Consider the following 25,777-nt stretch of genomic DNA (forward strand, 5'->3'; position numbering starts at 1 on the left):
GTGCACTCTGGGGGCTAAGATATTTTAGAAAATGATACGACTGCACGGTTGCATGCTAGCTGTATGTCAGCCCTGGGCCAGATGACCCATGGAGCATCAGAAAGTCAGCTATTATTCTAGTCACAAGCAGATGTTAATGATGCTGAGGTAAGTGAGGCCACCAACAAAGCAGAGATAAGGCAAATGATGGGGGCAGCAAGATGGAATGCTAGAGCATGAATGGAGTGGGGTAGAGAAATGTAGGGCAAGAGTAATGGAAGAAAGGAAGACATCACGGAAGTCAGGAACCCCGTGAAAGGCTGCAGCTGGAAGCTCCTAGCATCAAATCACTAGCAAATGTTTGTCTGCAGCCTCCTTCAGTCCTGTCCAGTCTTTGACCCAGGCTAAGGTTGTGCAAAATGGCAAGGATCAGACCTCTGGTATGGCCAGCGTTTTCTAGCTCAATCCCCAGTGACTCAGAAGGAAAGAGAAGTGAAGCAAGGAATGTGACAAACGTGGCTGTCACCTATGAATGCACACAGCTGGCCAGGAGAGGAAGGTCCAAGGAAGAGTGACTTATGTCAGGCTCCGCTTTGGCCTCTTATCCAAAATGAGGAGTGGACAATAGGGAGCCATTGTGTATCCAATCAACTCTCGTTTACCCAGGGGCATATTCTCCACTCTGTGGATTCCCCCTACTTTCTTTGAGTTTCCTCCAGCTGTCTGCCCTTTGACCGTTTTCCTGCCCATCAGAGCCACAGTCAGAGGGTGGGAAGGTGGAGGAAGGGAGAGGAAGTAAAATTCAGATCAGTCATTTTATAGCTATTCCTCAGACATTCTTGCAAAAGGGAGAAAGTTATTGGTTAAACTAACATTCAGTTTATTTAGGGTTTTAATTTATCAGGCTCTGCCTCATCCTTCATTAGCATGGATAATTGGTAATTGGTTAAGTAATATTTATTCAATCTGTGGCGCCTCAACTATTGTAGCTGCCTTGTTTCATTTAAAAAATAGTCTGCATTAGTAAAAGCTATATTGAAATGATTTTCTTAATGCACTTAGAGCTCTACTATTTTAGCATAAAGCCTACATCTGTATTCCTTATTTGTAGGGGAAGGAGGTTGCAAGTAGTTGGAGTAACCACCAATATGTGGGGGTTCATATCCTTTGGAATATTTAAGCAAAATGCTTTAAAGTTGTATTTGTCTGACTTTCGAGTAAAGCAATCCAAATCTGAAACAGACTTGTGTGGATGCTTTTAAAGATCTCCCCTGAGGTTTTTGTGTGATCAAGGTGAAAGTAGGGCATAGATTTCTGATTCCTTTCCTACCACTGGTCCCCTTACTGTGGACATCTTAGTTTACTTCCTTGCTGGAGTTCAAAAAAGTTGAACCAACTTAGGTCTATACAGAAAAAAAGGTAATTGCATTTGGAGGCATCCCTCAAGTTTATAATAGCATTTAAAATGAAATCTTACAGTTAGGCAAAATAAAACCAAGATAGATGACTTGGTTTTATTACCAGGCTACAGTGTGAGGGAAGTAGAATTTACACTCTAAAATTAGAACAAAAGTTTGCTTAAAAAAATAAAAAACTACCAAATCGTAGTGGGTTGCTTTGGGGTTTTGGATTTTTGTTTTATGTTTTTTGGGGGGTTTTTTTGTTTTTTGCTTTTTGTTTTTGGCACTTTTAACTTTGAATAATTCATAGTGTTTTGAATTGCTCAGAATTAATATATTTTCTAGAAGAGGAGGACCAGCTGCTATGAACCACCAGAGAGTTAGGCTGAGACCTGGACTGGTTAAGTGCTGAGGCTTTGGATTCAGAATAGAGCAGCCAAGATTTGAGCAGGGCTGAAGCCAACCCCATTGCCCACAGGTCCAAATCTGGCCTGTGGCCCATGGGGCAATTTTTTTTTCACAGGGGACCTGAGACTGGGTTTGACCCCTAACTTTGTCACTTATTTGCCAGCTGTTAGTAACCCTCTCTGAGCCTCAGTTTCATGATCTAATGACTGGGAGTGATAAGGGCTCCTGCCTCCTAGTGTTTGGGGAAGGATTAAATGCCAGAGCACTTAGCATGATGCCTGGCACAAAATAAGTGCTCAATAATACTCAGTATCTTCAAGACTTGAATTTCTAGCAGAGCCTCAGTGCCCTGAAAATCATCAGTAGTTGTGAGAAAAAGAATGTGAGAAGAAGAGAAGTATAGAAGACAGTTGTAAGAAGAAAGAATTTCAACTGCACAAAAATGATGCTTCCAAGATACCAAACTGATTTATCCATTCATTATTTCATAAGTAGAGCTATATTACAAGACTAACTGGTGCAGCAGATAGCTGCATTTTAACTTTCAAGCAGAGACGTATCTTGGGTTAAGTTGGCTTGGCAACCTATGTACTTTTTATAGACAGATTTTGACAAAGGTCCTGAAATCGTTTATTGAAACCTTAAGATATTCCCCTTTCTCTCCTGGAGCAGCCTGCTAGATAGAACCAAAAATATAAATAGACTGTCTGGTAGGTGATCTGAACAGACACTCGCCTGGTCTCATACAATGTATGGAACTGCTGCTGCCTGTTTGGGCATTGCAGAAAACATTTGGATTGCTTTAGATGCCTTACCATGCTAATTAAATAAAAAATAACTAATTAAATGTCATAATGCATGATGTAAACTTGTTAATGTCAGGGGAGATTTTTGAAAACAACTATCAAGATGGGCAAATTTGTCACATGTCAACATTTTTAGTTAATTTTCAGTGGTAAATAAGTAAATTTTATTTAAGAAATTTGAAAACTGTCTGGCGATATGATTAGGGCATCCTATATTTTGTGCCTGATTAGACTGTGGCTTATAAGGGGGGCTGGAGAGTCTCTTCTGAATAGTTAACTACCCATTTTTTCAATTAAGCATAATGTTATGTTAACATCCTTAAAGAGGTAAATGATGGCACGGTAAATCCAATTAGAATACATACTACAACTGGATTCTCTTGCAATTTTCAAAAAGCTGATTGCATTTTACGTCTTCCCTGCTATTGTCAGAGTGGCTTTACCACAAGTTGCTGCACCCCCGCCTGGTGTCTGTGTCTCTGTGTGGTGACCTTTGCTGTAAGAGCTGCTGCAGACATCACCAACTCTCACATCAATTTGCTACAATTGGATGTGGCATCTTGCAGCTAATTTGATTTGGGAAGAAATGCACCTGGCTCTGTTTTTTCCCTATAGAATGTGGAGGGAGTTCTGAGTCCTCGCAGATGCCATCTAACCGAGGAGCCCATGTGTTTTTCAAGGTCTAAGCAGTTTGTCTTCATCTCCCCAAATACAGCCCATTACAAAGGGAGAGGAGCTGAATTATTTAACTCAAAAATCAATTAAACTGGGGTCAGGGAGGGAGAAAGAGAAACCAAATGAACTGAAAAATAAAACCGTTGATATAACTTCCAGTCTTCTTGCCTTAAAAGAGAAGCAAACTCTTTATTTAGCTTTTTCAACTCCACTTTCTTTGTTTTTATCAGATCAATTAAATGCAATTTCCCCCCATCAGAACTCAAGGAATGCTAACCTGTCAAATTCATACTATTTGAAAGAAATACAAACACAAATACAGTTGTGTGGGGTTTTTTTTAAGTTTCAAACTGATTTGATGTTGTAGAAAATATGTAAAATGTCAATGTGCTTAATCTGTTATTGATAAATTTAAATAGATCAAAGGACTGTCAGTTGAAGGAAAAATAAAAGTCTCAGGCATTTTATTCAGTGACCCACATCTTATCTCAATTATATTCCAGATATTGAGAAGCGAAATAATCAACAACAACAAAACCTGCCTTGTAAATAGGATTTACATTGATTATGTGGGGATGCTCTGAAAGTAAGGAGGAAAAAAGGATTATTGAGTATTTGCCCTAGTGTTGCACGTTAGGTTTAATTTGCATGGTGGGGTGTGCTTTCCAACATTTTTTCAAAAAAAAATATTGATTGAATAGAACTCTCCAAGAGTGACTTACATCTTACCTATGTCACACTGCTGTAAGTTTATCCAAAATGTGGCTTATGTAAAAGTAAAAAGGGCTGGGCATGGTGGCTCACACCTGTAATCCTAGCACTTTGGGAGGCTTAGGTGGGTGGACAGTTTGAGGTCAGGAGTTTGAAACCAGTCTGGCCAACACGGTGAAACCCCATCTCTGCTAAAAATACAAAATTAGCAGGGCGTGGTTGTGCGCACCTGTAATCCCAACTACTTGGGAGGCTGAGGCAGGAGAATCACTTGAACCCAGGAGGCAGAGGTTGCAGTGAGCCGAGATCCCATCACTGCACTCTAGCCTGGGTGACAGAACTAAACTCTGTCTCAAAAAAAAAAAAAAAAGTAAAAGGGGGTCATTCTTTGGAAAAATAAATCTGTTATTTTTAAGAGTGAATCTATACTGAATCAAAGGTTGAATTAAGGAGTTTTACATATAACTCCAGTTATAAAGGGTCTAACTTCATAACACACATGCACGTCTGAAATAAAGATTTGAGAGATTTTTGTCAGGGAGAAGAAAGGAGCTGTCACCAACTCAAAGCAACATGAGAGTAAGAATCATGCTAGTTTTGCCATCTGCCTCTCCTATATTCTTGGTGCCAAGTCTGTAGTTGAGGTTCAGTTACCTGAATGAGTGACTAAAGCTTTATAACTTGAACACTTTGCATACATAGATCTAGCATAAATAAGCCTATTAATGGCAACTTCGACCTGTCAAGCAATAACCAAAGGATTTGTGTGCCTACTGGATTGTCTGGTGATTTTTACTTTAAAGAGGAGTATGTGAGTATTATTATCACAATTCCCTTGCATACTTTTTTTCTTCTTCCCCTGCCTCTTAAAGATAGAAGGCTTTACAGGAACATTTAAAGATATAGAGATAAAGGGCAGCTCATTTTAGACTGGTGAGACTGGGAGGTGATATCATTTCCAACAAAAGGTGGAAGGCAGGGAAGAATTCAGAACCCAGAGGCAGAAAGCAAAATCAAAATAAGTTCCGAGAACTCTCCCTATCCCACAACTACCCAGCGCAACTTCATTGTTTTCTCTGAACTTGCATGAATTTGCAGATCATTAGACTGCTCCAGGAAGATCTTCTAAAACAATCATTGTGCATAATTTTTCATTTGAGTTTATTGGAACCACAACTCATCTGCATAAGACCCAGTGACCTGAAGAGGAAAATATTTTTAAGAACTGCTTTATTTCTTCAGAGCCTATCATAGGGTAGGGAGTCAATAAATATCTAAATTAATAATGAATCAATAGATTAATTAATGGATATAGAAACTCACTATTATGAGTCAGGAGAGGTTGGCTGGAGGTAGCAGAAATCAAAATAACAGTGAGAACCAAGGAAAAGTTGACTTCATGCTCATGTAAAAGAATTCTGGAGGCCAACAATATGATGCTGATATAGATAGCAGTTCCGGTTCCATGATCTCTTCCAAGACACAGGCTCTTGTCTTTCTGCAGCTATTCTCAGAGTGTGATTTGTACCCTCATGATTTAGGACTGCAACCGTCACATCCAAGTTGAAGATAGGAAGGCAGAGAGGTAGAAGGTGAGACCCTTTCATCTGAGATAGCTACTGTTCAGCATCCTGGAAGGTCCCACAACAATTCCACTTATCCTGGTACCTAAATTGTAGTCATACAGCCACACATATCTTCAAGAAGGAATTGGAAATGTTATCTTTTGTCTAAGCCTGGAATTCACGTTTTAATACTAAGGAAAGTAGAATGCATATGGGATTAGGCAATAGCAATATCTACTACATTAGATTTGTAAAGGAAAGAGCTTTGTAAAGGAAATAGAGATTTGTAAAGGAGAACGAATTGATTCCTTCATCTAGCCTGATTATTCATTTCTTCCACATACCTGTCTGGTGTAGAAGAGAAAGGGGCAAATAGTTTTCTTAAGCATAAATGTCAAAGACGTTGAATACTAACATAGTGCTACTTTTTGCGAAGCAGTGTTCTCAATACTTTACATATATTAATTCACTTAATCCTAACAACAACCCTATGAAAATGGTGCTTTTATTATCATTATGTCACAGTTAAGACTTTAAGACACAGAGAGGTTAAGTGACTTGCCCAGGGTCACATAGCTAATAAGTGTCAGCGTCAGGATCACACCCAGGCAATCTGACTCTTTAAACAACTAATCAACTGATCAAAACAAGGAATGGGCAGTTTAGCAAAAAGTTAAAGATCAAATTCTTAGACTTTCCCAAAAAGCAATGTCTTAATCAAAACAAGATGAAGTACAACTCGGGAATTAGACTTCCATCCTCTCCTCTTACCCTCCATTTTATAGTTAACACGTTCTTAACTTAAAGTTCTTAAAATGCTAAAATGTTTGTATCATGTTTTCATTTGTGGTAGATGATTCAAAGGAATAGGTGTTAGGAAAACTTAAAAATACTTTTTGGATGAAATAACTCAAAATATAATTTTGTTCCCCTCCTGGTTGTAGCCATACACTTATACATCTCAAAACTAAATATTTAATGGTCAATTCCAAGTCCTAAAGGCCCACTATGCTAATGGCTCACAGCTAAATGAGCTGCAATTTCAAGTGGTTACATTGTAGATTCTCCCTCCTTTCCTGTTCACATCTCCCCAGGCAAACATATGGACCCACTGTCCCCTGAACAAACCTGTAGGGTTTTTTTAAAAAATCTTTTATTCGATTGATTTCGCCTCCATCCTGGAATGCCTTCCTCACTGCCCTCTGCCTGTGTGAACAATCTTTGTCTTTCAAGATCAGCTCAAATCTGACCACAAAACTCTTTACCCACCCACTTGCTCCTCCATCAGTGTTCCTTACATCAGTAAATGCCACCATCATACAGTTAGTTTGTTCCCTGGTCTCCACCCGCCCCTGATCCCCTGCACAAAGCCCTATTAATTTAAACTTCAAATGTGTCATGAATCTGTTCCCCTCTCTTATCTCTACAGTCGTCACCTTCCCTAAGTTACTGCAATAAACGTTCTAAACTTGTCTCTCCACTAACATCCTCAGTCTTTGGGCTTCCTGTTAATCTATTGCTTCTCACTTTCTAAGTCTTAATTTGGTTGCTAGGGTTAGGGCTCTGCAAACTGCATTTCTGCTTTGCCGGTTGGCTCCTGTTATGTTCTACCAGTAGGGGGCTCCAAAGGGAGTCGTGAAGGAAGAAGACGGGAAGAGCCTTACTCCTTGCTGTTTGCTTGCTGCTCCTGCCAGCAGGACCATATGCAGGGGGGACTACCAGCTGTGAGGGTTCCAGTAACCATTGTTTCTAGTTTCCAGATTTTTTCCCCCATCCCAGAACTGGCCTCATTACACTAGCTCAGAGGTAATAGCACCAGCTGGGAATGCCCTCTCTTCAGAGATCTGGGTCCACTTCTGTAGGGTTCCTCTGAACTCTTAAGATATCAACACTAACTTGGTAATGAGTGTCTGTTCTCAGGGTTAGAGTCCCAGCTCCACAGGGCCAGCAAGCTTCTAAGTTCTTATAACCCCAACCTGTTTCCTGTGTTCCCTCAGCCTTAGGAGTGGTAGTTGTCTCCCAAAGTTAACTATACTATAGGAGGGAACTTGAAATAGTTCATGGAAAATGGAATTAAAAGATCAAAATAAAAAATAGAAACTTTCTTTCTCAACAGAAGATTCATCAAGTTCAAGACACTTTTCAAAGCAGTGACACCAGCTACTTAGCCCATCCCTAAGCAACTGAGGGTCCTGGGAATTTAACCATGTCAATAGTCTTTTTTACATTATTAATTGAAGGAAAATGGGTGTCCTTTAAAGATTTTTTAAGGTTAGGAAACAGAAAGAAGTCAGAAGGATCCAAGTCAGGACTGTAAGGAGGATGCCTAATGATTTCCCATCAAAACTCTCAAAAAATTGCTTCTGTTTGATGAGAGGAATGAGCAACAGCATTGACATGGTGAAGAAGGATTCTGGTTCAGCTTTCCCAGGTGTTTTTCTGCTAAAGTTTTGGCTAATTTCCTCAAAACACTCTCATAATAAGCAGATGTAATTGTTGTTTGGCCCTCCAGAAAGCCAACAAGCGAAATGCCTTGAGCCTCCCAAAAAACTCTTGCCATGACCTTTGCTCTTCACCAGTCCACTTTTGCCCTGATGGGAGCACTTCCACCTCTTGGTAGCCATTGCTTTGATTGTGCTTTGTCTTCAGTATCTTACTGGGAGAGCCACGTTTCATCTCCTGTTAGAATTCTTCAAAGACATGCTTCAGGATCTTGATCCCACTTGTTTACAATTTTCATTGAAAGCTCTGTTCTTGTCTGCAGCTGATCTGGGTGCAACAGTTTTGGCAACCATTGAATGGGAACTTTATTCAGCTCAAATATTTCAGTCAGAGTTGTGTAAGTTGAACAAATTGAGATGTCCATGGTGTTGGCTATTGTTCCTGCTGCTAATCATCAGTCTTCTTCCATTAAGACACAAACAAGATTAATTTTTTCCCTGTAAATGGATGTCGCTGGTCTGCTGGGAGGGACTTCATCTTCAACATCATCTCATCCCTTCTTAAGAAAAGTTATCAGGTGGGCATGTGGCTTACGCCTGTAATCCCAGCACTTTGGGAGGCCGAGGAGGGCAGATCACGAGGTCAGGAGTTCGAGACCAGCCTTGCCAACATAGTGAAACCACATCTCTACTAAAAATACAAAAAATTAGGTGGGCGTGGTGGCAGGCACCTGTAATCCCAGCTACTCGGGAAGCTGAGGGAGGAGAATCGCTTGAACCTGGGAGGCGGCGGTTGCAGTAAGCCGAGATCACGCCATTGCACACCAGCATGAGACTCTGTCTAACAAAACAAAAAAAAAAGTATCCTTAGCTGGGAGAGGTGGCTTATGCCTGTAATCCCAGCACTTTGGGAGGCCGAGGCGAGCAGATCACCTGAGGTTGGGAGTCCGTGACTAGCCTGACCAACACGGAGAAACTCCCTCTCTACTAAAAAAAATACAAAATTAGCTGGGCGTGGTGGCACATGCCCATAATCTCAGCTCTTCGGGAGGCTGAGACAGGAGAATCGCTTGAACCTGGGAGGTGAAGGTTGCAGTGAGCTGAGATCGCCCCATTGCACACCAACCTGGGCAACAAGAGCGAAACTCCATCTCAAAAACAAACAAACAAAAACAAAAAAACAAAAAAAAGTTCTCCTCCTTCATGTCTGAAGGATATTTTTTAAGTTATCCATTTCAAACTGCTGATTTCTTTGGTGTATTGTCCCCGTAAACTTTTTATTAAGCATTAATGATTTCACCATTTTTCCACCCAAGCTTCGCCTTATATTTAATGTTGGCTCTTGCATCAATTTTAGCAGAATTCATGTTCCTCTGATAGGGAATTTTTTTTAAACTGATGTCTTATCCTTCTTAATGCCTCAAACTAGATGCTGTTCAGACATAACAAATGAGTATGGATTTTTTTGGTGCAAAAATATTTTGAAATCCAGGCAGAGTTTTTTCATAATATGCATTTTTCATAAACTTTTTGAAGATCCCTCAAATTATCATTATTACCTGTTCTTTGCTCTAATACTTACACAGCCAACTGTTTATATTCAATTCTCACTGTTAAACTTACCGGCATGGTTTCCAATTTCTTGACTGGATCTCAACAGGTACATCCTTCTTGGATTCATTGTCATGGCAGCCAATGTGATCTTTTGGATATTCAAATCAGACTGTGTCATTCTTGGGCTTAATATCCAGTGATGAGATCCCATTGCTTTCAAGATCAAGTCTAAGACCCTTACCATTGCTTACAAAACCTTTGCATTCATTCAACAATCAAAGGATTATAGTGGATAATATGGTGCCCTGCCCAGATTCCCCCTTTGAGACCGAGATACTCATTCTCCAGCTGCCAGGAGTAATGGCTACTGATGACTCCTAGATTTGTCCCTCTCTGAAAACTGGCCTTGATTAAAACAAATTGCCTCACCAAAGGTCATGCAACCCCTCCCCAGGAGCACTCACATTCAAATGACTGGTCAGTTCAGAGTGTCTAAAGCCCTGTTCAACTTGCCTTCATTTTGGACAATTCTGAAGGGATAACCCTGCTCCAGAATTCCCTGTAGGGTTGGCTGAGATCTCTGTTGCAACTGCATCACAATTTAACTTCTCCCTCTGTCCAGTTTGCTTCCCTTATTCTTGCAGACATTGTTTTGAGAGTACTCTCCTATAAACCTCTCACATGCAAATCTCCATCTCAGAGTTTGTTTCCTGGGGATCCAATCTAAGTCAATTGGTACCAAGAATGATCCTAGGAAGCAAATGCTAAAATGAAATTTTTGGAGTTGACTAGCCCACTACCTAGCTGGCAATGAGGACCCCAAGGTTGGTGTAGGCAAGCTGTTGATAGCCCCTAGTATCCTGTAATACAGGTTGCATATTCCTTATGCAAAATGCCTGGGACTAGAAGTGTTTTGGATTTGGGATTTTTTTGAATTTGGAATAATTGTATTATATACTTACCAGTTGAGCATCCCAAATCCAAAATTCTGAAATCTGAAATGCTCCAATAAACATTTCCTTTCAGCGTTATGTCAGTGCTCAAAAACGTTCAGATTTTGGAGCATATGGATTTTGGCTTTTACAGATTATGGATTCTCAATCTGTACTACAATTGTTAAGATTTTCACAATGGTAAGGGATGAGATATTGGTGAAAGGGAATGCATTTGTGGGTGCCAAGTTAGGCATTCAAGAGATTGGGGGAAATGATAAATACAAACACCAGGGAATTAGATGTCTATTACTGGTTGTTAACCTATTGATGAGTTGGAGAAAACAATGAAAGGCCAAGGGTGATTAAACACCAATTTAAGTGAATTGTGAAAGTCAAAGGGTCTCTCCTTAGCAGCTTATTAAGTGACTATCAGTTCCTGTAGCCAAGAGATAGAAAAGGCTGAGGATAAGACCCAGAAAGTATAACAGCAGGGAAACTCCAGAGAAGGTTGAATTTTCACCCCCAGGAATTCAGTGGCATCAAGCCCAGGGCCTGGTTTGGAAGGAGTGGTACCCTGAAATTTGATGTGACGATATATGGTGCAGACACTCAAGAACTTGGAAACCCCACATCCACCTGAACTATCTGGACCTATAGAAGTGGCCCAGTCCTCCCTGTTAAAGGCAACCATGCCCTCTTCACCTAAAAATCATCCAGAAGCCTCTATCTTGGAAAACACATGTGCCTGTCTCAGGAGTTACCACACTTTCCTATATCACATGACAACGTGCACACGAAATGACAACATGGCTCAGTCAAGGATATGCTAAGGCGCTAAGAGAGGAAAGGGGCTATCCACTGAAGAAGAAGCAGGACTGGCCAACATGTACTGTCAGGAGCCAGAACAGCACATAAGGGACTGGATTCTGAGGATGCTGCATCAAATGGGAGGGAGCGGTTGATCAGAGGCGGGTGTGGGAGGAAGGAAAGGGCTGGGAAAGGGAGAGTTTATTGATATGAGAGCACTGTCCTGTGATTGGCTCCCTGGAAAGTCTCTGAGATATGGTGCTATCATGCTGCTAGAATAACTCTTGCAAGCTTGGAGAACGTAGTAACCCCTGTTGCCACGACAAATGGTGAAGAAAGGGAATCAAAGGCCTAGAGAAGTGGACACACTACATAAAATAGAATGACATACCAGCTGATTGCATTCCATGGGGGAGAACCAGAGGAAACCCTTTCCCCAAAGCAATAAGGAATACAGCAGTGAACAGAGAAGATACATTACTGAGGTGACTGTTCTCTACAGCAAGGGTCAGCTAACTTTTTCTGTAAAGGGCTCAAGAGTAAATGTTTTAGACTTTGTGGGCCACATGGTCTCTGTCATGATTGTTCAAATCTCTTCTCGCTGCACAAAAGGAGCCGTAGACTAGATGCAAGTGAATGAGCATGATTGTGTGTTTCCGTAAAACTTTATTTACAAAACGCGGTAGGCTGGATTTGGCACATGAACGATCTCTGATTGATAGGTTAGGACTAATAGAAGATGTTGTTACTGTAGAAGATGTTGTTACAGAACCGAGTTCACCAATAGCACTGAGGGTGATAAAACCCTTAAATAACAGAGGCCAGGCAGTGGCACTTAAAAATCTGAAGCAAAGTGAATGTAGTTATCCTAATGAGCAGCAAGGTTAGATTGGCAGCCAGTAGGGCCTGATCTGCAGGGAGGTATGGAGATGGTTAATAAAATACAGTCTACTTAGGGGCAAGGTAGATGGGTCGCCCACAAGGATTTTGTTCAATTTATAGAATCGAAAGAAATCAAGGATGGATAATCAGGAGATTGGCGTCAGCTTCCCTAATATATAGTCACGATGCCCTGCCTAAACCAGTTCTCAGGTCTAGAGCCGATGGACTAAAGAAGACATAGTTTCCATGACTTTCTGGGATCTGGAAGAAGTATATTCCACACTTTTAAGTCTTATCCGCATTAATTTACAAGTGACATGGAAGACTGCCAGCTTTTCACAGAGCCTAGAGCAGGAAAGGGCTTCAATAGGTCCAGGGCTTTTGTGCAAGAAGCTCTTCCTTTTGGACTGTTATATCCTGGTAGGTCACATGCCAGAGGCTTCTTGTGTTAGGAAACAATATTCTGTGTGTCTTTTATATTTCTGCATGTCTTGTGAGTAAAGTACCATCTGCCCTTTGTTCTGAGCTATCTTTTCAAGGATATTTTGTTTGTGTAGCAGTGTCTTTCTCTGGACCAGGAGACAGGTTTTCTTACAGTTTTAGAATAAATAGTATCTTCCTGCAGAACACAGGGCAGTTTTTCTTATAACTATGGATGACAGAGATAGCATCTCTCTCTGCAGCAAAGAGCAGGCTTGCTTACTGCCCATTATAAAATATTTGAGTTCCCTAAGCTCGGAGTTTATTTACTGTAATGCAATTCACAGTGTAGGCAGGTGTCATCTATCCCTCTTTGCCTCACCCTATAAGAATTGGGGTTTAGGGAAGGAGTACAGAATTTCTGATGTTCTGGCTATTGCTATTGCTGTGGGTAATAAACTATTCTTCATCTCTGACTTCTTGATTTCTACCAGCACCCATGAAATGGTGGTAGGCTAACTTGTTGTCTTGCAAGAAGGGTAAAATATCAGACTCTTCACAGTTCTTGACACTATAATGAGAACAGAAGCTGTGTAAAGTTTATGGTAAACTCCAGTAGGAGAATCATAACATAGACTTCTGGATGGGGTGGTGGAGCGAGAGGGATTGATTTGATGGAATTTGCTCACCCAGTGGTGGGGGCTGGCTCATCTGAAATCTAAGACAGGTTGACAAGCTAGAAACCCAGGGAAGATATTGTTATAGTCTTGAGTTTGGCTTTCATGGGGCAGCAGGCTGAAAACTCAGGCAGGGTCTTGAGATTTATGTTGCCATCTTTTTTAAAATAATAACTTTATTTTTAATTTTCATGGGTACATAGTAGGTGTACATGTTTACAGAGTACATGCGATGTTTTGATACAGGTATACAATGTGTAATAATCACATCAAGGTCAATGGGATAATCTGGAGGAGGATTCCTTCTTTTTTGGGACATTTCAGTCTATGAGCTTAAAGACTTCAACTGACTGTGTGAAGACCACACATGATGGAGGGCAATCTGCTTTACTGAAAGTTATTGACTTAAATGTTAGTCACATCTGAAATATACCATCACAGCAACACCTTGTGTGGTGTTTGATCAAATAACTGGGCTGCATAGCCTAGCCAAGTTGACACATAAAATTAATTGTCACGCCATCCATGCTCCAAAGCTCAGGCCTCCATACTCATTGTCTCTCAGTCCAACTTCTTCAACTTCTCCCTGCTCAATCCTGCCTCTCTCACTCCCTCACTCACATTGTTCCTGAGAGCACCTTCCAATAAATCTCCTGCATTTATATCTCCTTCTGAGAGTTGGTTTTCTTGGAATCCTGACACGAGAGAAAGATATGGTAATGAACAAAACATGCTACTCAGAGTTATTACCAAGTCTAAGTCAGAAACTGACTCCTGGGCTGGGCACAGTGGCTCAGCCTGTAATCCCAGCACTTTGGGGAGCCAAGGTAAGAGGACTGTTTGAGGCCAGGAGTTCAAGACCAGCCTGGGAAACATAGCGAGTCCTTGTCTCTATAAAAAGAGAAAGAAAAAAATTAGCCAGGCATGGCAGCATGTGCCTGTAGTTCCAGTTACTCAGGAGGCTGAGGTGGAAGGATTGCTTGAGCCTGGCAGGCCAAGGCTGCGGTGGTGAGCTATGATCAAGCTGTAGTGAGTTAGGACCATACCACTGCAGTCCAGCCTGGGTCACCAAGTGAGATCCTGTCTCTAAAACAAAACAAAACAAACAAACAAAAAGAGAAACTGATTGCTAAAGATTTTGCTGTTAGTTGTTAAAATATTCAAAATCTGGTCTTCAGATATCTACTACAAAATTTTGAAAAAGAAAATAAAATATTCAAAATCATACCGTCTGTTTTGAGAGAAATAAACCCATCTCATTATATGTTGGAAAAAGCCATTTGACTTCAAGAACAAAGCAACTGACCAGTTAAACAGAAAGTAAATGATGATATGTACCCCCCAAATTTGTACAACTATTATGTATCAATAAAAATGTAAATAATTTTAAGGAGTACTTAAACAAAAATTAAAATATAGAGAGATTTAAAAAATAAATAAATTGTCTGCTTTCTTAAAAAAGAAGAATTCTCAAAAGGAAAATCTCTTACTTGTTTTTCCTTTGTTGCTTTTCTGTCTAAGCAAGAACTGCCCAGTTTTCAAGCTCCAAGCTCAGCCCGTAATCCTTAGCTGTGCACATGTTCTGGGAGTGTGTGCCCACAGACATTCAGCAGATGGTCTCGGCCTGGACATCTGGAAGTCTCATCAGATTAGGGGGCACAAATTTGTGATAATAGATTTAATTCAGTTTTTTCTTAACATTTTTTGGCTGGTTTAAAGACCCTGGGGTCAGTATGTAACTTGGCAAGAGTTTTACAAAAATTGTTCCGAATTTACCATCAATGGGCCGATCTTATACAATATTTTGTTTGTGCAACTCAGACCAGCTGGGTAAAAGCTAATGAAAGAAATGCAATTATAAGGGGGTGGGAGGTACATGTAAGGCTTATTAATGCATTAGTCATTCTCTGCAAACCCCTGACCATCCCACTGTGCTGCTGCATCATGAGCACAAGATAACCTTGGGGGAACATGGCTGTCTTCCTTTATCTTCTGATTCTGGAGTCTAGAATGTGTGCTTTATTTGGGATAATTAAGGGGCAATACAGCGATAATTATCACCAGATAATTTTGTACTTTTATTAAGAATAGTCTGATACAACCCTTAAGAGAAAAACTGAAATGAGGTAAAGCTTCATCCTACTGCAACACATACAATGTTAAAGGAGAACTTTCTCTCCTTAACATCAAAAATAGCATAAATGGGGTACTTGCCTGGGAGAGCCTACACCTTTTTCATGTTTCTTTCATAGCATTTAACACTCAATTTTTACTCAAGAAAAATATGTTGAACAGATGGATTTCTTTATTTTTTATTTTTTTAAAGATAAGATAAAAATAAGCCAAGAAGAAAAAAGAGTAACAGCACATTAAGAAAATGATCAAAGTCACTAACGGGAAAGAAAAACTGAAACGCCAATAGACATAGAGAAAGGTGTTTGGCTTCAGTATTAGTTAGGAAAAACGAATTAAACTACAATGAGAAATCATCTCACACCCTTCAGATTGGGAAAAAAAAAGAAAAAGAATGACAATTTCAAAGATTAGTGAGAAGCTTCATACTCTTAAGGTGGGACTACAAAATGGTACAACTATTTGGCTATAGAAGTAACCAGTTAAGTTGAAGATGCACTTATCCTGTGACCCAGTAAGCCCACTCCTAGGCATACACCCTAGACAAGGTTACAAGTTCAGGAATGTTCCTTGCAGCATTGTTGGAAACAGCAAAACAGAAACAAAATTGGAAACACTCTAAGTGTCCATTAATGAAAGAATGGAGAAGTACATTGTTGCATATGTATACAATGGAATACTATACAGCAGTCAAAATGAATAAATTATAACTATCAATGTAGATAAATCAACAACAAAAAAGAAAATTGCATAAATCTAGAAAATACCCAAAAAGAGTCTAGAAAGTAATGCTTTAATGGTATGGCTTGGCTGTGTCCCCACCCAAATCTCATCTTGAATTGTAGCTCCCATAATTCCCATGTGTCCTGGGAGGGACCTGGTAGGAGGTAATTGAATCATGGGGACAGGTCTTTCCCATACTGTTCTCACGATAGTGAATAAGTCTCATGAGATCTGAAGGTTTTATAAAGGGGAGTTCCTCTGCACAAGCTCTTTTGCCTGTCACCATGTAAGACAACCTTTTGATCTTCCTTTGCCTTCCACCATGATTGTGAGGCCTCCCCCGCCATGTGGAGCTGTGAATCCGCTAAACCTCTTTCCTTTATAAATTACCCAGTCTGGGTTATGTCTTTATTAGCAGCATGAGAACCGACTAATACATGTATTATGCTCATTGATGCAAAATATGTGGAAAAATTACTAAAACAAACATGGAAATGATGGACACAATTTGTGTAGTTATCTCTAAAGAGGACAGCAGGGAAGGGAAAATAGGAGGGAATTCAGAGATGGCTTCAACTGTATCTATAATATTTAAGTTTGAAGACGGGAGAAAAAAATCTGAAGAAAATAAGGCAATAAAACTGGTGTTCACTATATAATTTTCTATTTTTTAGTATGTTTAAAATATATTTTAAAACAATATTTAAAATTTAAAAATCAACATTTATTTTAAAATCTGAGATTAGACATCAGCTCTCTTGAACTACATTATTTCAACAACCTAAATGGGGAAGACATGAGCTCACGCCAACAATAGCCCTAACCCAGGCCTGACTCTGGATGGTGTTCCAGCAAGCAGCGCTCCCAGCTGCCTGTTTTCCAGATTTCCAATAACAATTTGCCAAAGATGGCATGATTTGTTTAAGAGAGCTGAGCTTGTGTTCTTCCTGCGAGTGTGCCCCATTGCCACTAATTTCATTGCTTGCACAAATAAAAAATTGAAGCTGCCTCTTCAATTGGCTGAGTTAAAAAAATTCTATATTGGTAGAAATTCCAGCAACTAACCACACCCGATCTTCAATAATGCCATGTAAAGTAGATGTTTTTAGTTGGAGTCATTTTCACCCCCAGAGCTGACACAACCTGATTTGTAATTTTTTCTTTTCTTTCTTTTTTTTTTTTTTTTTTTTGAGACAGGGTCTCTCTCTGTCACTCTGTCACCTAGGCTGGAATGTATGGCTCACTGCAACCTTGATTTCTCAGGCTCAAGCGATCCTCCCACCTCAGTGTCCTAAGTAGCCGAGACGAAAGGCACATGCCACCATGCCTGAGCAATTTTTGTATTTTTTGTAGAGATGGGATTTCACCATATTGCCCAAGCTGGTCTCAAACTCCTGGGCACAAAAAGTCCTTCCATCTAGACTTCCCAAAGTGCTGGAATTACAGGCATGAGACACCACGCCCAGTCAGCATTATCTTTTTCCAAGTTTTTTCTATGCATAAAAGATACTCAGCTGGGTGTGGTGGCTCACGCCTGTAATCCCAGCACTTTGGGAGGTCGAGGTGGGTGGATCACCTGAGGTCAGGAGTTCAAGGCCAGCCTAACCCCGTCTCTACTGAAAATACAAAAATTAGCCAGGCATGGTGGCGGGTACTTGTAATCCCAGCTACTCGGGATGCTGAGGCAGACAGAATTGCTTAAAACCCAGGAGGCAGAGGTTGCAGTGAGCTGAGATCACACCAGTGCACTCCAGTCTGGGTGGCAGAGTGAGATTCCGATTCCGCTTAAAAAAACAGAAAAAGATACTTCACACATATACACATACAAACACACAATTGGAATCAGTGTGTATCTACTGTTTTGTATTTTTCTCACTCAGCAACATATTCCATTTTATTATTTATCTGGAGCATCACTTTTTAATGATACCCATAGTATTCCCTTATATAGAGACTCCATAATTTATTTAAGAAATTCTCTCATTGAAGAGCATTTACATATTGCCAGATTGCCATTCCTGAAAGCCTGAACCAATTTAGGTCGCTATCAGCCCTATCAGCAGTATATGAGAATGTCCATGTCCCTGTTCCCTTAACAACATTGCTGACCAAGTGTTTTTTCCTCCTCCACAGAAAAATAATAGGAGATTCATTACGACACACGATTTGGAGAAGGGGATTTACTGAGTGAACAACACTTTAAAAATGTGTACTGTTTATTTACCAGAGAATTTTTATGCAGTTTATTTCTACTCAGTGCAGGGTATTAGAAGAGGAATGGTTATTTGCAAAATTTCAGAATGATGTTTCTTTAGTTAAACACTCAACTCCTGCTATGTAGCTCCCTGAGGCCAGAGATAATGTCCTATTTATCATTGCATCTCCAGGATCTCACACATAAAAGGCTTTCAATACATGTCTATCAAAGTAATGAATACAAGAATGCTAAATCCATGCCAACCAAATGGTCATGCCTTGGAAATCACTTATGTTAAAGCAGTTTCCAAAATAAGATGGAAGTTGAATCCAACTTTTTTAGTTTAAAAACTTCAGTTCTCCATGTTCATCTTAACTGTTACATATATTTTTGGATACCAGACCCTGACTGACTATACCTACGCTGGATGATAGGAAAGCATAAGAGAAAAATAATAGGAAAATACCTCTGTGTGCCATGGAAATATGCTTTGTCTAGCAGTATAACTAGCCAATGGACTGCTAGTCCATTGGCATTGTCAAATGGCTTAGGCTATTGCACTAGTTTTTTGGTTTATACAATAATATTCATCTCTATGGTAGTGAGAGAAGATTATTTCAGCACCCAGGATAGATTGCAATGGAGAAGGCTGGGCACAGTGGCTCACACCTGCAATCCCAGAACTTTGGGAAGCTGAGGGAGGTGGATCACCTGAGGTCAGAAGTTCGAGACCAGCCCGGTGAACATGGTGAAACCCCATCTCTACTAAAAATACAAAAATTAGCTGGGCGTGGTGACACACACCTGTAATCCCAGCTACTTGGGAGGCTGAGGCAGGAGAATTGTTTGAGCTTGGGAGGCAGAGTTTGCAGTGAACCAAGACTAGGCCACTGCACTCCAGCCTGGGTGACAGAGTGAGATTCCATCTCAAAAAAATAAAAATAAAAACAATGGAGAAAGTCCCAAAGCACTAGCTTCACGCTCTCAGGCTGCCTGAGAGGCAGTGAGAGGCTCCAACTTCTGCAAGTCAGCCTCAACCACGTGCCGGATCAAGAATGGTGCTGTGTCTTCCCAGCAACTGACAGACGAGCACAATTCCAGGAATTTCTTTTTGGGCAGATTTGTAATAAGCTCCACAATTGGTGTTCTATAGCAAGACATATTTTTAGATTCAACTTTCAACTCTGGTCACCCAGAGCTGGGGCTCTGGACATTGTCCTCTGCATCCTCTTTCCCAGGATTGCTCAAATTGCAGAGGAGGGGGTCATGACCCCTAAAGGGTCACAGAGAGCAAAACAGCCAAGCATCAAGTGGAGTTTTCTTGAAGCTGCTGGGAAGGGAAATTGTCTTCTGTCAGTGGCCTCATTGCCGTCAAAACTGCTTTCCCCATTGCTGCTCCATCTATCAGTCATGACAGTTGCTTCTGGTTTAAAACATACTGAGTGCCAGGCACCATCTAGGTGCTTTACTTTCCAGTACTTGCTCACATTTTCCGCATCGTGCACACAGGAAATGATACTGTTTGTGCACCAAGTACACAAGCAAGGCTGCCTGTGGCAGGAGGCCACTGGCTGAGGATCTGGAAAACCCTGATCCTCACCCAATTGCTCTGTGGGCTGAGAAATATACTCTCACAGCACACAGGTAATCTATCTGTGAGACGCCATTGGGAAACTGCTTTATAAGGATTATCTCACTTAATAAATGCAAATGTGTGTGATGCGTGACTCATATTTATAAATGAGACTCAGAAAGGCTAAGCACCTGTAATGGATGTTTCAGTCTGTATTTGGATGTTACCTGTAGCATACCCACTAACATTCCATTGACTACAGCAAATTATGTGTATTACTTGTTCTTAAGTATTAATATTTATTCCTTTCCCACCCTTGCAATACTTACCTGTAAGATGGAAAAGAACTTCCACTGACTTTGAGAGTTATTACAGCATAAGCTGGCCTATACACCAGGCCTATCTTCCTCCCCTGTCCAGGCACTTTCCATTTTGCTGTATTGCCTCTCACCTCCAGTCCTTCAAGGAGTTCTACCCATCCACCTGTTTTCCTGGTATTTTAATTTTTCATATTCATGCTAAAAACAGTAGAACTTTTCTTTTCTTTTACCTGTAAAAGAAAGATGAAAATACTCCATCTTACAGGTAAGCATTGCAAAGGTGAGAAAGGAATAAATACTTGTGAACAAATAATACATACAATTTGCTTTAGTCAATGGAATGTTGGTGGGTATGCTACAGGTAACATCCAAATACAGGCTCTAAATGCACTGACATGATATTGCTTGACTTTGTGAGCTCCTACCATCTGTCGCAAGAATGTGCCCTAGATAGAGGTACTAGAATGAAGATCTGTGCAGCAAAAGTGAAGACAGTGAAAATTGCTTGCAGAGCCAAGCAAAACTACAGCCAACCCACAGATCTGGGAGTAAGAAGTATTGCTGTAAACCATTGACTTTGAGAGTTATTACAGCATAAGCTGACTAACACACTAGGTCTGTCTGCCTCCCCCATTCAGGTACTTTCCATTTTGCTGTATTCCTTCTCATCCCCAGTCCTTCAAGGAGCTCTACCCATCGGCCTGTTTTCCTGGTATTTTAATTTTTCATATTCATAAAAATAGCAGAACTTTTCTTTTTGTCTTTTTAAATTTTTTAATAAAAATATTGTATTTACTTAGAAGTATTCAGAATGTCAACAAAAAAGCTGCAACTGTTTTTTCAATTACAAAATGGTATTCAGTTAACAGAACAACAATGATTTCCTACAAGATGCATCAGAGACAGCTGAAGATGAAAAAAAGACCATCCCCATATGTAACTAACTTGTACTGTGGACCAGCAAGAACCTGCTTTAACAACGCTCATATTCTACCAGGAAAGGTTAGTGGCTATTGAAAATGCCCCAGGTCAGGACTATCTAAAGACACATTTAGTAGTGTGTTAACATACAAAAAAAGACACTGTGCAGTTTAAAAACAAATCTTACACAGCCTTCTTTTCTATTTTTTTTTCTTTAAAAGGAGTGAGTTGTGTACAGGGGGATTAAATGCTTTACAGACAAGGAAAAAAAAACTGCACTAGAATCAACTTATTCACCATTGTTTTCTTCTTCATCTTTATCTCCTCATTTTCTTCCTCCTCCTCATCCTCTTCATCTTCCTCCTCTTCCTTCTTTATCTTGCTTTTTTCCGGACTTGATGACTCCCTTTTGTTGCTGCATCAGGCTTTCCTATAGCTCAACACACAGCAATACCCTTTCCTATTTTTCCTTCATGCAGCTTCACAGCCTTCTTTTCTTTCTTTTTCCTTTTTTTTTTTTTTTTTTTTTTTTGCGAGGGGGGATGGAGTCTCGCTCTATTGCCCAGGCTGGAGTGCAGTGGTGCGATCTCAGCTCACTGCAACCTCCGCCTCACAGGTTCAAGCGATTCTCCCACCTCACCCTCCCAAGTAGCTGTGATTATAGGCGCCCGCCACCACGCCTGGCTAATTTTTGTATTTTTAGTAGAGACAGGGTTTTACCATGTTGATCACCCACCCCAGCCTCCCAAAGTGCTGGGATTACAGGCATGAGCTACCACACCTGGCCACACAGCCTTGTTTTCATAAGGCTGCTTGTCATCTGCAGTGGTGTTATTCCACATCTCTCCCAGTTTCTTCACATCACCAGTGTATAGGCTGGGATGTTCTCCCTTATTTTCGGGGCAATACTCAGAACAGAATAAGAAAAAGGCCAAATGAGGCCTCCTGGGTGCATTGGGATCCTTGAACTTCTTTTTTGTCTTGCCTTTTCGAGGGATATAGGTTTGCTTATTTCTTTTTTCTTTTTGTTTTGTGTTTTTGTTTTTTTTTTTGGTTGATAGTTTTATTTTATTTATTTTTTTTTTTTGAGCTTTTAAGTTCAGGGGTACACGTGCAGGTTTGTTATACAGGTGAACCTGTGTCATGGGTGTTTGTGGTACAAATTAAAATCTCAGCATCACTAATCATTAGACAAATACATGTCAAAACCACAGTGAGATACCATCTCACGCCACTCAGAATAGCTATTAATAAAAAGTCAGAAAAAAGGCTGAGCACAGTGGCTCATGCCTGTAAGCCCAGCACTTTAGGAGGCTGAGGTGGGCAGATCCCTTGAGACCAGGAGATTGAGACTGGCCTGGCAAACATGGTGAAACTGTGTCTCTACTAAAAATACAAAAATTAACTGGGCGTGGTAGTGGGCGCCCGTAATCCCAGCTACTCCAGAGGCTGAGGCAGGAGAATGGCTTGAACCTGGGAGGTGAAGGTTGCAGTGAGCCAAAATCAAGCCACTGCACTCCAGCCTGGGTGACAAGAGTGAGATTCCATCTCAAAAAAAGAAAAATAAAAAAGGTAAAAAAAATAATAGCTGCTGGCAAGGCTGCAGAGAAAAAGGAATGCTTGCACACTGTTGGTGGGAGTGTCAATTCATTCAACCATTGTGGAAAGCAGTGTGATGATTCCTCAAAGACCTAAAAACAGAACCACCATTTGACTCAGCAATCTCATTACTGAGTATATACCCAAAGGGATATAAATCATTCTATCATAAAGACACATGCACCTGTATGTTCATTGCAGCACTCTCCACAATAGCAAAGACATGAAATCAACCTAAATGTCCATCAATGGTAGAGTGGATTCAAAAAATGTGGTGCATACAAACTATGGAATACTATGCAGCCATAAAAAAAATGAGATCATGTTTTTTGCAGGAAAACAGATGGATATAGGTTTTCATTTCTTTTTCATAACAGGCCTTGTCTGCCTTTGCCATGCCTTCAACTTTTCCTTTCTCTTTAGCAGACATGTTCTTTCACCTCTCTGAGCATGTCTGAGAAAATTCTGAGAAGCTGACTGAAGCATCTGGGTACTTCATCTTGGGCTCCTCCCAATGAGCTTGCACAGGGAGTGCATATTATGACATTTTTACTGCCAGCTTCTTAGCATCTCCTTGGCCCATGTTTAGTTGTTTTTCTTCAGGGAAGCACAGAGTCCCAGTGCTCATCCAGTTCTCACTTGCCCCAGCGCAGTCTTTATGGAGCTCAATGTACTGCAATGCCTCTTGTCCTTTTTTTTTAGTTGTGATACAAGGCCCTCAGAAGATCCCAACATGAAAGTAATAAGAATTATCCCCTGCAATTGAACAATAATGTCTGTACTCTCCAAGACCCATTCACTGTGTTAGCATAGACAGGACATTCCTTCCACAAGATTCCTGCCACAAGATTACTCCATGCCTGTTTACAGAATGGAACGATCAATGAATATTCCTTTTGCTTAGGAGAAAACAAAAGACTCAGAGATTAATGATGGTAACCATGGTGGTCTTTAGGTTTGTTGTTTAGCCATGGGCCCAGTTCTGTGCTAAATGGTGGCATTTAATCCCTGCAGCTATCCTGAGAGGGAGGTGTTCCAGAGACCAATAACAAGTGTTATTGTGCCCCCAATAACAATTCTCCGTCTTGCTTTAGTAACAGAAACCTAGAATTAGACACACACTACCAGAAAATACTACATTTCCCATGCTCCCTTCTGTTAGGCGTGGCCATGTGGTTAGCGTGGATTTGAATACTTCCAAGTCAAGCCCTTAAAGGAAAAGCAGGGTGTCTTTTCTTTTCCCTTTCCTCCTTCCCTCTGTCTGGAATCAGACATCATAGCAGTAACTGAAACTGCCATTTTAACATGAGAGGGGAGCCCAGTAGTGCAAAGGATGAATGAAAACAACATAGAAGCTAGGTTCCTGCCACTACGGAACCACTATACTAGCCTTGGACCACCTACCTAACTTTTACATAAAAGAGAATTAAAACTGTATCTTTTTATGTCATCGTACTTTGAGGTCTCTTTCTCTTTCTGTCTCTTTTAACAGCAACCTAATTTTATCCTAACTAATGCCATAGGTATTACCACCTTTTTCAGATGGGGAAGTCGAAATTCAGATTGCTTAACTTACCAGAAGTTCCCTCAATGGGTAGGCAGGAGAACCAGGACTTGAATCATGGTCTGACTGATGCCCCAAACCTATGTCTTCCCCATTGTGCTCACCAGCCTCCAAGGTCAAGCCTTAAAGCAGCTATTCAATTTTCTCCTGCCTTTATTGCTAAGGTTTCAATTACAAACGTTGTATTACAGAACGTAACATTCTCTTTCCCATGAGGAAGATCTGGTAGATCTGAAGAAGATTCAGATCATGCCAGAGATCTTCAAAAAAATAGTCCACAACATCCACAGCCAGGATGTTGCAAGAGAATGAATGAAACAGTCTACATCATGTGCAGACTAAAGTGAGATGAGGGCCCCCAGTGATCTTTTGGATGTTCAGTAAGAAAATACTAGAACTTCTGCTTGTGATTACACTTTTAGGCTTAAAAGTCAGAAATCTAACTTGAGTAACCTGAAAAATATGGATTGGCATTGTTGCATTCAGTCCCTCTGTCAGAGATTCATGTGTCCAAAAGATCTCTCCCAGGGAAAGAGCAGGGGCATCTGCAGCCTTCTTCGCATGATTGTTTGCTGGAGGCATATTGAAACAGTGCAATTTAGATTGTGCCTCAGTTTAATAGATTAAGAATTATGTTTTGCAGGGCCGGGCACAGTGGCTCATGTCTGCAACCCCAGCACTTTGTCAGGCTGAGGCTGGCAGATCACTTGAGCCCAGGAGTTTGAGACCAGCCTGGGCAACATGGTGAAACCCCATTTCTACAAAAAATAAAATATTAACTGGGTATAGTGGCATGCACCTGTAATCCCAGCAGCTCAGGATGCTGAGGCAGTAAGACTGATTGAGCCCAGGAGGATGACGCTGCAGTGAGCCATGACTGACCCATTGCACTCCAGCCTGTGTGACCGAGTGAGACCCTGTCTCAAAAATAAAATAAAAAAAAAAATAAGAATTTTGTTTTGCAGTTTCAACTAAACTAGCAAAGTAGGAATGTTACTTAAGAGGAGAAACCACAAGTGAATATCATACTAATGAAGTGATGTGGTTTGGATTTCTGTCCCCACCCAAATCTCATGTCAAACTGTAATCCCCAATGTTGGAAGAGGGCCTTGGTGGGAGGTGATTGGATCATGGGAGTGGATTTCCCCCTTGCTGTTCTCATGATAGTAAGTGAGTTCTCATGAGATCTGGTTGTTTAAAGTGTGTAGCACCTCCCCCTTCTTTCTCTTCCTCCTGCTCTGGCCATGTAAGAAGTGCCTGCTTCTCCTTTGCTTTCTGCCATGATTGTCAAGTTCCCTGAGGCCTCCCCAGCCATGCTTCCCATAGAGCCTGCAAAACCATGAATTAAACCTCTTTTTAAATAAAATTAAACCTCTTTTTAAATAAATTACCATGTTTATGTATTTCTTTATAGCAGTTCCAGAACAGACTAATACGTGAAGCAAGTGCAATTTAAAAATGGTAGAATTCGGCCAGGAGCTGTGGTT

The 25,777-nt window shown here is 40.7% G+C and overlaps 1 pseudogene; it reads right to left on the reverse strand.

Moving 5' to 3' along the window:
• Window positions 1–21,416: 21,416 nt before the first annotated feature.
• LOC112625265 lies at window positions 21,417–23,309 on the reverse strand (annotated as a pseudogene).
• Between the last annotated feature and the right edge of the window lie 2,468 nt (window positions 23,310–25,777).

Source organism: Theropithecus gelada, chromosome 5 (assembly GCF_003255815.1).
Source record: "Theropithecus gelada isolate Dixy chromosome 5, Tgel_1.0, whole genome shotgun sequence".
Classification (NCBI taxonomy): Eukaryota; Metazoa; Chordata; class Mammalia; order Primates; family Cercopithecidae; genus Theropithecus; species Theropithecus gelada.